This window comes from Ursus arctos, unplaced genomic scaffold (genome assembly GCF_023065955.2).
Source record: "Ursus arctos isolate Adak ecotype North America unplaced genomic scaffold, UrsArc2.0 scaffold_5, whole genome shotgun sequence".
Taxonomy (NCBI): Eukaryota; Metazoa; Chordata; class Mammalia; order Carnivora; family Ursidae; genus Ursus; species Ursus arctos.
The window spans coordinates 68,668,315-68,682,559 of NW_026623067.1; the positions used below are offsets into that span (position 1 = coordinate 68,668,315).

At 36.3% G+C, this 14,245-nt stretch overlaps 1 long non-coding RNA gene across 1 annotated transcript; it reads left to right on the forward strand.

Annotated features, from left to right (window-relative positions):
* The first annotated feature begins 326 nt into the window (after positions 1–326).
* On the forward strand, positions 327–12,143 carry LOC130542737 (uncharacterized). Its single transcript, XR_008957495.1, has 2 exons — positions 327–1,631; positions 7,047–12,143. It is a non-coding gene; the product is annotated as an uncharacterized LOC130542737 (long non-coding RNA).
* The last annotated feature ends 2,102 nt before the right edge of the window (positions 12,144–14,245 follow it).

A 14,245-nucleotide genomic window follows, 5' to 3' on the forward strand; every position in this document is an offset into this window, starting at 1 on the left:
TTTGGCATTGGGAAATACTTTCTAAATATAACACAAAGTCATAAAAATTGTTAATGCGGCAATACAATAAAATTAAAAAAGAATGCTGTTTAGCAAAAGACAGCAACATCAAAAGACAACAACCCCAAACAAAAACAAGAAAACAAAGACAAAAACCTTAGGAAAAATACTTACACTTAACAATTAATATAAAGCAGCTCCTACAAATCAACAAGACCAAAAACACAATTAAAAAAACAGGTTAAAAAATGGAAAGTTCATAGAAAAGAAACAAAATGGTTTTTAAACATATAAATAGATGTTTAAACATATAAATAGATGTTTACTCTCCCTTATTTTAGGAAGGAAGCATATGAAAGCTACATTAAAATTCTCATGTTAACATACCTAATCATCAAAGATCTGAAAGTTCAGTAACATAAGGAAATAGGAAATCTTAGATGTTATTGGTGTGATTTTGAATTGGTAAAATAATTTAGGGAGGGAAATGCGGCCACATATATAAAAAACACATGTTCTTTTTTCCCAGCAGTTCCACTTCTTGGAATTTATCTAGTGTATTCTTGCCCTTGAGTGAAATTATATTGCCACAAAGATATTCAGTGTTGTAATATACGAGCTTCATAACAATGTAAGTGACTATGAATAAGGGTTCAGTTAAAGAAATTATGCTACAGCCACACAAAGAAACACAATGCAGCTATTAAAAATAATATGAGAAATTTATATGTAAGGAGCACCTGGGTGGCTCAGTTGGCAAAGTGTCTGCCTTTGGCTCAGATCATGATCCCGGGGTCTTGGGGTGGAGCCCACGTTTGGCTCTCTGCTCAGCCGGGAGCCTGCTTCCCCCTCTCCCTCTGCCTGCCACTCTCCCTGCTTGTGCTCTCTTTCTCTGTCAAATTAATAAATAAAATCTTTTTTTTAAAAGAAATTTATATGTAGTTCACATAGACAAAAATGGTTATCATATAGAAACACAGAGATAGATACAGATACAGCAAGGAAGCAAGGTGAAAAGAAAATCTATAGCATACAACTTGAAAAAAAAACGAAAGGATATACTCACACATGTTTATATATGAAGACTGTCTCTGCAACTGCTAAGAGTTCGCTTCTAGAAAAGGAACAGGTGACTGGGGGCTAGGATGAAAGAGAAGCTTCTCTTTTCCTTCTGTACCTCCTTTTCCACATTTTGCATTTGCTGTCATGGGGATGTTCTACTTTTCAGAAATTTTCCATTCATTAATTAATGTTTAAAAGAAAGAAGATGAGTTCTAAAGAGATGAATTTGTGTCTTACTGCCAAATGTCGGATATGAATATGGAGACAAGTACAGAAGGCTTTATGTAAAATTAATTCTACATTTGGAACTCATTTCTCCTTTGACAGTGATTGAATAACAGTCCAGATAGGCTGTTGAAACAAGATTATTGTTGTTGAAACAAGATTATTTTTCTATGATTTTCTTGTATTCCTCTCACAGCTCTTGTTTGTTTAGCTGCCTTTATGGATGGCAGGTGGAAATGCCCAGGGGAAGTTCTAATGCACCTCAGAGGAAGCTGGCTCCTATTTGGGCAAGTTATGAGAGATTGGAGAGCCTACAGCAGTTTTCAAGGCTGGGGATCCCAAAGGTGAAAGTGCTGTCTTTGTAATTGAGAAGCTCACGTAAACCCCAAGGGTCAACACAATTGACTGCCTTTAAGCCAAGGAACTACCAAACCATCTAAGTGATTTAAATGCATGTCAGAGGAGCCTTCTTCCCTAAGCTGTGGCATTGCCTTCCCTATTTACATGTGGGACTTCCAGGGCTCTAACTTTCCTCCTGTGGCAGAAGAGCCTTCAACCTGGAATTGCAAGAGAGGGGAGAATGGAATTGGGTATGTGCAAGTAAGCTACAGGGCCAGGTTTGACTTATGACCTTTTCCCATTTTCTGGGGTCTTAATGTCTTTGAGCATCTAACCTGGTACCTGCATGTTCTTTTCTGGCAATGTCATTGCCCAGTTCATTTTATTGCGAGGGTCTAAAGAAACTGTGTAAGGTTCCATTTCTCCCCTCAGTACACTAGGATCTAAATGTAAGACCCGAGGGCAAGTAAAGAAGTGGGGGATTCATACACGCAGTGGTCTCTCCAAACTAGTAGGGGTGCTGCTTTGTGTTCCACACAGTTTGGTATATCCACACAGCATTCCTTGTGCCAGATACATGTATATGTGAGATGCACACACCACACACACACACAAAGAGGTTGCAAATAGCTTGTTCAGCTATGTCTATTACTCCCTTCACTGTTGCCTCTAGGAAAAGAAAAAGATATGCCTTTGGTAAAGACATTTTTCCCCTGAGGAATCAGAACCAAGCCTAGGCAAGACCTCAAAGTAAGCCCATTGGCTTTCAGAGCCTTTCATTTGCACTTCTGGACCAAACACTATTTAACTTTCCTACGACCTACCTTCAGATCCATGCACTGAATTTTTCCTAACTCTCTTATTCTTCCTTTCTATATGATTCTGAATGGTAGCAGACATATGCCATCCCAGAATATGCCATAGAATTACTTTGAGTACTTTAAAAAATGCAAGCATAAGAAGAGTGTTTCGACCTGTCTTTTCTTCCTAAAAGCAGTAGATAAAACTCCCATGTGCAAGATTCCTCTTTATACCAGGAGGAAAGAAACATTCTCATTACCATAGATGGGGACTCAAGGCTGAGAGACTTCTGTACAAGAACATCTTACTAGAGGGGCGCCTGGGTAGCTCAGTCGTTGAGCGTCTGCTTTTGGCTCAGGGCGTGATCCCAGAGTCATGGGATCGAGCCCCGCATTGTGCTCCCTGCTCAGCTGGGAGCCTGCTTCTTCCTCTCCCACTCCCCCTGCTTGTGTTCCTTCTCTCACTGGCTGTCTCGCTCTCTGTAAATAAATAAATAAAATCTTAAAAAAAAAAAAGAACATCTTACTAGAATACTCATCTGCTGTTAGCCTCCCCATGTATTTTAGTTACTTTTCTACTATTGCTTCTCTTTCTTCAACCCAGAATAGAAGACATTTAGCTTTTACCACTTCTTCAGTTCTTCATTTCCTTGTGAGGGCTCCTGTATCATGCAGAACTTGTATAAAATCTGTATGTTTTTCTCCTGTCAACCTATCTTATGTCAGCTTAATTCTCAGGCCCAACCAGAGACCCTAAGAAGGTAGAAGTGAAGTTTTGCCTCCTGTATAGTTTCTTCCCCTCTCCTATTAAAATGTAATGGCCCTACCACCCATTTCTTCATTGTCAAATTTTTGTGAAAAAAAAAAAAAAAAAAACATGTACTCTAATGCATAGCTAAAACTCTAATATATGTGCTAATGTTATACCTTCTTATACAACATATTTGCATTTAAATAGAGTTGTCTAGAGATTTAATGATTTAACCCAAAGGGGTTAAAATGTCTCACATTTGTATAGCACTTGGTAGATTATTTCAAAGAGCTTTTCACAAACAAGATTTCTTATGAACCTCTAAGTCACCCTGAGGCTGAGAGGGTAGGCATTTTAATATACATGCACACTGTTGATAACTTTAGGTTCTGAGAAGTTTAGTAGATGCTTCAGAGTCACACAGTCAATAGCAAGATCCTGACCGAGGTCTCACAACTCTGATTTCAGCATTCTTTCCATCACATCAGACACCCTCAGAAATAAATGTAAGCTGTCTATACGCATATAGTAGTCACCAAAAATATGTTGATTTTTGGTGACCACTGCTCCAGTGGCTCCTTCTGCTCAAAGGGCCAGTAGCATTTGAGGGATGAAGCTGCAGATGATTTCCTGAACCTCTTACCTGTAAGGACCCAGATGGTGGAGAGAAGGTCTTAGGATTTTTGGTCAAACAATGAACGAAACTACTTGATTGGTTGAAAAAATGTCACAATATTTTTTTTTTCAGTTTCTTGGATAAACCACACTAGAATTAGCTGGGGATGAGGTCTAAGGTTCTGTTAAAAAAGCATATTTCTCAGCCATTGCTCCTATTAACTAAACCAGAAATAGAATTTCTGATGCACAAGCCATTTGAGAAATGTTAACTTATTTCTTCTTCCTGAGGACAAATGTATGTCATTTCCATGTGAAAATTCTCCAGTGTTTACCAGGGTATCATAGACAGGCTAACTTCTTTTTCATGCCAGCCAAGACTTCCTGCAGTTTTGTATTAGCCGGGGTTCCCCATTTCCTTAGTACTGCTTTTCACTCTGATCCCTGCAGCTTCCTCCGTCAGGGCTTTTCCATCCATAACTTGCCCTTACTGCCATTGCGTAATGTTCCACGTAATTTTTCTTTATCAGTTGCGGTTTCCTCCTTCCTCCGAACTCACAACACAACACCCTTTTCAAAAAGTGTCAGTTCTATGAGTTTTGACAAATGCATGTAGTCCTATAGCCACCACAATCAAGGTATAGAAGTTTCATCCCTCAGAAATCCTCTCTACAGGAATCATCTCCTCCTTACCCCCAGACCCTGACTCACGGGTTCTCTGTCCCTATAGTTTTGCTTATTCAGAATGTCACATAAATGAAGTCAGACAGTATTTAGTCTCGAGTCTGGCTTCATACACTTAACATGGTGCATTTGATATTTATTTATGTAATATGTATTGTAAATCACTAGTTTATTACTTTTGCTTGCTGAATATTATTCCATTGTGTAAAGGTACAATTTCTTCATACATTCACAAGTCATTTGGATCATTTCCACTTTTTGGATATGATGAATACAGCCACTGTAAACACTGATATACAGATTTTTATGTAAACCTAAGCTTTCCTTTCTCTTGAATAAATATCTAAGAGTGGGATTTATGGGTTGTATGGTAAGTGTAAGTTTTAACTTTATAAAAAACTGTCAAACTATTTTTTGAACTATTTTGCATTCTTATATCAGTGTTTGAGAGTTCCAATTGCTCTATATTTTTAAAATCACCTGGAATTATCTGGTTTTTGTTTTGTTTTTAATTTTAGGCATCCTGATGGCTGTATATTGGTATCTCATTACGGTTTTAATTTGCATTTCTTTAATGATTAATGGTGCTGAGTATCTTTTCTTGTGCCTATTTGTCATCCATGTATCTTCTGTGGTTCCCTGTCTTCAAATCTTTGTGCGTATTTTTTTTTATTGGGTCGCTTATTTTCTTTTTCTTTTTTGGGGGGGTTGTTTATTTTCTTATTGAGTTTTGAGAGTACCTTAAATATTTTGAATACATGTCCTTTACTAGATACATGTTTTGCAAATATTTTTTTTAAGTCTGTGGCTTGTACTTTTAATTTCTTAGTTTTTATTCAGAGGCCAGAAGTTTTTAAATTTTTACGAAGATCAGCTTATACGTATTTTTATGGACTGTGCTTTTGGTGTCATATCTAAAGAATACTTGCTAAACCCAGGGCCATAATTATTTTCTCCTTTGTTTTCTTCTAGTTTTGTAGTTTTTAGTTTTACATTCGGGTGCATTACTCATTTTGAGTTAATTTTGTGCGTGAGTCAAGGTTCCTTTGGTTGGAAAGACTGGACTTTTTCATTGAACTGTCTCTGTAACTTTGTTGAAAGTCAATTGACCATATGTGTATGGTTCTATTTCTAGACTATATATTTTATTCCATTGATCTATCCATAGGTGATAACTTTTTTGTTTTGATTACTCCTTATGGCTTTGTAAAAAACCACTTTCCACCTAACATCAAAGCTACTTAATATGCCTTTCTTTGCTCCTTTATGAAATTATGAACTAAAGGAAAACTCTGGGTCTGATACATCTTTACATTTTCTTGGCTCGTTTACTAAACTGTGAACTAAGAGAAGTTTCTGGGTCTGATACATCTTTGCATTACTTACCTCAAAGGTCTACACAGACAACATCATCAAGATATGTTGAATACATGATTTCAAATCACATTTTTTGTCTATATAGCCACCATCAGAGTTGTTTTTGTGTTTTTTGTTTTTTTGCTGGAGGACAAACTTAAGTTGGCAAGTTTGATAGAAGGAAGATTATAATGCTCTTCCCTTTTATTCCTAGAAAGATACATACTCCTTTATATGAAGTAAAAATATCCAACTCATTAGAAATTAGACAAAAAGTGTTTTATTCCATATTGTAAGGGCCACATCTCAGAGTCACCAGATTCACATATCATCTATATTGCTGAAGGGAATAAAACAGGGCTTACTAGAAGAAATTCATGGGAATTACGTAGGAATATGAAATATTTTCAAGTGAAAGAGAACCCATTCTGGAAATAAAGAATAAAATAGCATAAAATGTTAAATGTATAAAGGTTCTTTATTCATGTGTTTATGTATGGAGTGCTAATAGTATTAGTTGTTACATTGTACTGGTAAATATTTGGGGCTTTCACATTCTGAAACAATTTATTTAGAAGATGACACAAATGGTACTTTTACTGTCAGTATCATCTGAATAGTAGGCCTTAGTTTCTGGTATTGTTATTTGCTGGAAGCTAGTTTAATCATGTATAGCAGGTTAAAGAGCAAGTGACCTTTTCAGAAATGAGGGGGGCACTAACTGTATCAAATGAATTGTGTCTTTTTTTGTCTGACAGGACAGATGTTAGGCTGTGTTGGCATTTGCACAAATGCACAAATAATGTCAACTGGGGTTGTTAATTTATAGAAGAATTCCTATTACCCAGTGCCTCAATATGATAAATCTTATTATCACTCTTGTTCTCACATACTTCTGTCAACATTTGCTGAGACATAGGCAGGAAGATTTTGTTCTGGTAAAGGTCACCTCATGCTAACTGATAGTACACTGGCATTGTAAAAATGATTTAGAGTGTCCAGACATCACCAAGCCAACTGTCAGTTTCAGACAAGTTGGTCAAATAAGTCTGAAGCTTATAATCAAGGATGAAAAGGGAGAAGGCAGTTTTTCAGAAATTTTGGATATCATGTAATATGGACACGGTTTAGGATATTTTATTGCTCCAATTTCTTTCAAATTCAGTTTATCATGTCCTTTGTCATTTTGAAGTCTTTTTATCTCCTTTCTTCAGCTGCTAGTAATGAGAATGAAAAGTCCATACCTGTGTTGGGAAAACTGGACAGCAACATGCAGAAGAATGAAACTGGACCACTTTCTTACACCATACAGAAAAATAAATTCAAAATGGATGAAAGACCTAAATGTGAGACAGGAAATTATCAAAATCCTAGAAGGGAACACACTTCTTTGACCTTTGCTATAGCAGCTTCTTACTAGACACATCTCTAGAGGCAAGGGAAACAAAAGCAAAAATGAACTATTGGGACTTCATCAAGATAAAAATCTTCTGCACAGCAAAGGAAAGAATCAACAACACTGAAAAGCAACCTATGGAATGGGAAAAGATTTTTGTAGATGACTCTGATAAGGGGTTAGTATCTGAAATCTATAAAGAATTTATCAAACTCAACACCCAAAAATCAAACAATCCAGTTAAGAAATGGGCAGAAGACATGAACAGACATTTGTCCAAAGAAGAAATCCAGATGGCTAACAGACCCATTAAAAGAGCTCAACATCACTCATCATCAGGGAAATACAGATCAAAACCATGATGAGATAACACCTCACATCTGTCAGCATGGCTAAAAGTAACAACTCAAGAAACGACAGATGTTGGTGAGGATGTGGAGAAAGGGGAGCCCTCTTGCACTGTTGGAAGGAATGCAAACTGGTGCAGACATTCTGGAAAACAGTATGGAGTTTCCTCAAAAAGTTAAAAATAAAACTACCCTATGACCCAGCAATTGTACTACTAGGTATTTACCCAAAGGATATAAAAATGCTGATTCAAAGGGGCACATGTACCCCAGTGTTTATAGCAGCATTATCGACAATAACCGAATTATGGAAAGAGCCCAAATGTCCATTGACTGATGAATGGTTACGGGAGAGGTGATTATATCTATATTATATATCAAAATATATAAAATGGAATATTAGGCATATTACTCAGCCACCAAAAAGAATGAAATCTTGCCGTTTGCAATAACATGGATGAAACTAGAGTATATTATGTTAAATGAAGTTAGTCAGTCAGAATAAGACAATTACCATATGATTTCACTCCTATGTGGAATTTAAGAAACAAAACAGATGAACATAGGGGAAGGGAAGGAAAAAAATAAGATAAAAAAAGAGAGGGAGACAAACCATAAGAGACTTTTAACTATAGAGAAAAACGAGGGTTGCTGGAGGGGAGGATAGGCTAAATGGATGATGGGCAGTAAGGAGGTCACTTGTTAGGATGAGTGCTGGGTGATTGTTTTTTTTGTTTTTTTTTTTTTTGTTTTTTTTTTTTATGTTCAGTTAGCCACTGTTAGGTACATTAGTTTTTGATGTAGTGTTCAATGATTCATTAGTTGACTGGGTGTTATATGTAAGTGATGAATCACTAAAGTCTACTTCTGAAACCAAAACTACATTATATATTCACTAACCTGAATTCAAATAAAAAACTACCTTGCTGTAATGGTAAAAAGACCTAAACGTCTGCATAAAAATAAAGTTCTTACTGTATTATAGTATTTTACCAGGACAACATAGGTTTCCTCATTTCTTATAACTCACAGTTCTATGACTGTTCTTTTGAAACTCTGACTTGAGAATTAACAACTCTTCAGCTACACGTACCTCTGTCTGCATGATCAAGTATGTCAGGAGACAAAATCATTTACTTTTATAAAAAAAAGTTATTTAAAGAGTTTTCCATAATTGATATATTCTAGAGAAAAGTCTCTTGTCTTGGGATCCAGTCAATTTGATTTGCCCTTCTCTTACTTAGATACTTTCCTGGCTTATAAGTGTTGTAGAAATTGCTCTTAGACCTTATCACAAGGATAAAATTACATGATTCTCAAAACTGATAACTTTTATCCATTTTCTTTGGACTTGTGGAAGCACAGAGCTTATCAGTAGCCCATCTCTAACAACTGGAGCAAGCCATTTAACAGGATTCTTTTGTACTAACCTTTAGCTTTAAGCCATTTTTCTTCCCTGAGTTCTTCTTACTTCAATTTCATCATTTATTTTATTTTGTTCTGGATATCTTTTTGGAACAAATTCTTTAAAAGATTATTATTGAAATATATTGTGATAAACATTTCCTGATTGTTTAAAAACAGGGCTATCTTCCTCGCAGGGTTTATAAACTATATGGTAATACTCGATGGGAACCATGAGAAAATAGATGAATGGCAAAAATAAACTTTGTTATGTAGTAAATATACATTAGTCCAAAAATTTCTTCCATAGAGTAAGATTAAATGTGGGAAGAAAAAGTCTGCTTCCCAATAAGTTTCCCAATCCCACTCCCAGGAAGTAACAACTGTTCATAATTTCTAATTTATCTTTCCAGAATTCATCTATACATTTAAAAATAAATGTACATGTACAAACATTTTAATAACATAAATGGGATCATACCATACCTACTGTAACATGTTTTTTACATTTATGAACATCTTTCCAAATTTGGATCTATTCTCCTGTATCACTTTTGAGAAAGTTACTTAATCTCTTGTGTTATAGATATAGTATATGTATTAAAGAGATTCCTATTCATAGATTCCAGGTTTTTATTTTTCAAACAATGCTGTAGTGAGTATCATTGTACATAACTTGCTATTCCAATTCTACAGTTACAGAATTCCATATTAAAATTTGGTTTATACTGAGATTCTGTATTCATAGCATGAAGTAAAACAAAAGGGGGCTTTAGTCTGGAAAACACAATTGGTAAACTTATAATCAGGGGTAATATCCATTTTCCCCTCTATTAACTTTTATATTTAATATAAATAACAAATTAGAAATTAGAAAGGTAGAAATTAGAAAAGGTTATAATAAAATAACACTTAAAAAGTCAAATTTGCTCATTATTTATTGTTTCTAATTTTACTTGGTGAGTTGGTGACATTTTCAGAAGTGTCAGAAAGTGGATATAAAGTACAAGGTTGAAAGCTATGGTCAGGCTTTGGGCTTTATAGGTTCTCGGCCCTTATTTCTCAGACTATTAACCCTGAAATTGCATGTTACCCTTTAGTTTGATAATAAATTGAGGTCAATCTTGATTTCAAGTTTCTCTATGGAGTTTATAAGTATAATAATTGAAAAACAGAACACAATCACTTGTGTAATTTATGTAAGCCTTCCTAAGTGATTGACAGGACTTTATATCACTAGACAGTTCTCTCAAGTTAACACATAAGAACTCCAGGGGTGTCAGTTCAAACCAAACAAGGTGATATAAACCCCAGGCTCTCCTTAGAGAAAGCCCTAAAGCTTCCATTGGTATAGTGCTATGTTTTTTCAACTGGAGTCCTTTGCAAGGGCTCACAGGCATGTGAGTCAAGTACCTGACCCCCAATATAATCTGTCCTAAAACTGATCTGTCTTAGAATGAGTCATCTTTTAGGTACTGTTTCTCACCAAATACTTCCCTATCTTCCCTTTCTTAATCACCTGGTTTTTAGTTTACCAAAGAAAGTTATTTACCTCGCACCTCTTGCTATGGTGCATTACCCTAAATTATAAAAAAACAGAAGGGGGAATGAACCATGAGAGACTATGGACTCTGGGAAACAAACTGAGGGCTTCAGAGGGGAGGGTGTTGGGGAAATGGGATAGGCTGGTGATGGGTATTAAGGAGGGCACATATCGCATGGTGCACTGGGTGTTAATATGCAAGTAATGAATCATGGAACTTTACATCAGAAACCAGGGATGTACTGTATGGTGACTAACATATATAATTTAAAAATATTATTAAAAAAAAAACAGTGGAATGCCAAAAAACAAAAACAAAAGGCAATATAGAATTTTGGTATTTTTATTGGTCAAGTGATTTCCAATTATTTGAAGAAAACTGAAGGAAGCATATCAGAATTGTCAACTTAGAGTTATTAGAAATAATTTAGATTCCCACTAGTTTTTTTAAATTTATTTATTTATTTAAAGATTTCATTTATTTATTTGTCAGAGAGAGAGAAAGCATGAGAGAACACAAGCAGGGGGAGCAGCAGGCAGAGAGAGAAGCAGGCTCCCGCTGAGCAAGAAGCCCAATGTGGGACTCGATCCCAGGACCCTGGGATTATGACTTGAGCTGAAGACAGACACAACCGGCTGACCCACCCAGAGTTACCTCCACTGGTTTATTTTTTATAACGTTACAACTATAAAAGTTAAAAACAGGAGTAGAATTGCATAATACTCATCAAAGGGAACAATGTAAATTCTGCTAAAGAAATGTTTTAGCATGTTTATTAGGATTATTCCTCATCTGTAAAATGAAGGAGCAGAATTAAATGGAAGATTCCATGTTCCATGTCCTACAAACAGAGTGCTTATTTCTCCCAATCCATATAGCAGTGACACTTTGACTGGATTGTCCTTCAGATAATCAGTTGAGTAACCGTTCTAAATATGAAAATATACCTAGAGACATAACTTGACAGTAATAATAGAAACTGTCATTTATTGAAAGTTTTACTTTACTGTCAGCTACTGTATTTGGTTTTACTTATATTTTCATTTAATCACCAAATTAAAGGTATTCCCTTGAAGTATTATTAGAGATAATCTGATGTGTCCCTAACTTGTATTTTGCTTCCATTGTATTTCTTCCCGTTAACAAGGATTCAGCCAGGCTTTTGTTGTCTTGCTTCAGTGGTATTAATTTGCAAGGGTTCTCAGCCATCGAAAAACCTGAAATCTTACCATCTGCAATGGTGTGGATGGAACTAGGGGGTATTATGTTAAGCAAAATAAGTCAGTCAGAGAAAGACAATTATCATATGATTTCATTCATATCTGGAATTTAAGAAACCAGAGGATCATTGGGGAAGGGAGGGAAAAATAAAATGAGACGAAATCAGAGGGAGACAAACCATAATAGACTCTTAACCATAGGAAACAAACTGAGGGTTGCTGAGGGGAGGGACGGGGAATGGGGTAACTGCGTGAGGGGCATTAAGGGGGGCATGTGATGTAATGAGCACTGGGTGTTATGTGCAACTGATGAATCACTGAACTTTACCTCTGAAATTAATAATACGCTATATGTTAATTAATTGAATTTAAATAAAATAAAATAATCTTTTTAAAAAAATGGCAAGGGTTAAAGCAGAAGTTGATAAAGCACATCCTCCTCTCTCCCCCTCTTATTTCTGAAAACAGAAATCCATTTAAAGGATTAAGCCAGTTCTTTCCAGAGTGGGATGGGACAGAGACTAAGCAGTAGACAGAAATGGTCAGAGCTATGAAAATAAAAGATTCCTCAAGACTGTGAAAGAATGTGTATGTGCACAATGATGGGAATTAAGTTTCTGTGTAGTAATCTTGGAACGGTACGGTACTTCAGAAAGGGCAGCTGCAAGGTGCAATCATGGAGGCTAGATAGTTGATCAAAGCTTTTGGCTTCAGAAGAATCCCATACTACCTCCAAACAAACTGTGCCCACGCTAAGCACAGAAATAGCAAGAAAAGCCCAGTTTCTAATGGATTACATGGGATCGGACACTTCACGTCTTAGCTGTGACTTTTTTTTTTTTTTTTTTTTTTTTTACTTTCAAGGCAGGATGAAAGCTCTTTGAATATTTGTTCAGCCTTAAAGAGAAAAATTCTGTCCTTCTCCCAGCACCACCCAAAACAGGATTAGTATTAAATTACTCACCAGCTTGGGCACTGGTGGCTCAGCATTAGATTTAGAAAAATGAAGTGCTATGGTATTTCTTGTAAAAAATACAAGATGGAAAAATATAAGATGGATAACAGCTATATTATAATCATATCATATTATAACAGATATGATTATAGTAGATATTCTCATTTCCATTGTGCAGATAACTATGGTAGCCACTGGTACTTTGAACTAGATATTTCTGTTCTCCTCCCGGCACAAAGTAGGTTTGTACTTCCTTCACCACCCTTTGAAAATGGGCGTGGCCATATAGCTCGTTAGGCCAATCAGATGTGTGCAGACACGTGTGCATCACTTGCAGGTGGAAGCTGTTGAAGAGTGGGTCTGCCATTCCCACACAGGTTTCCTTTCTTTCTGCCTCTATAAATGCTAGTGCTTCAGACTGTGACTTGGGTTCTGGAGTGAAGACGCCCGGCGCTGGACTCCATAGGCCACACGCACGTGAACTATGAGCAAAATGTAAGTCCTTTTGATTTAAGATTCTAAGATTTTGGGGTTGTCACACAGCATATCTGACCTTACTGCTTAGTCCAATAATGAGGCTCAGAGAGTTAAGCAACTTGCTTATTTCTCAGTGAGTCTATGTTGATTTCACACCCAACCTTCCTTTCTAAATGGTCAGGTAATAATCAGTAAATATTGAAGTGTCTACTAAAGACACACCCTGTTTAAGGATCCTGAGGAATCCAATGTTGAACAAAACTGACAAGTTCTCTGTATTCACGGGACCTATGCACAGACTGCTTAGTTTAAGAATTTGACCAGGGGCTTCCATTAAGTTTATAATTTTTAGAATTCATTTCCTTTTCCCCCTGCCCCACACACCCACCTATAAGAAACTGGAGTAATATTTGCCCATCTTTAGACTTCTGGGTCCTCCTTTTATCTCTGATTTCTTAAGAGTTTAGCAACAGAAGTTCCGTGATCACATCTGCAAGTCATTTAAATATCCTGGGATATAATTTATCTGGGCCTGAAGGCTGGAATTAATTTAAAGCTGTGAAGCACTTCCTTATTATCTCTGTACCTATCGTGCACTTCAGTTTCCTCCTAATGATGTTTGTTCTAGACTTGCCAGCTTGAAAATTATTTTCCTTAATGGAGGGGGTAAAAAAGGAAAACAGAGAAAGTGCATAAATCTACTTTCCTCTGTTTTGTTGCTTAACATTGTATCTTTTGTTATAAACTGTGAACTTTTCCTGAGGGGTGTGGATTATTTATAGCAAATGTGTATTTCTGCAACATAGCCCAAAAAGGCTACTTCGAAGGGATCAAGACCAGTTAATAACCAGTGAAACTGAAACTAAAAATGTATACTAGGAGTGTCCAAACAAGTTGCTGAGGTGGGCTTGATGAGATTCATCTGTGTTTGGGAGCACTCATCAGAAAAACACCTGGGATGTTTTGGTATCACGGAACACTCCAGCTGAATGTGATTTTTCTCTCTCAAGCAGCCTAAGGTAGCATTTTCATATTTTAACAAGCACAAAGTAACAAGATAACATCTGTGA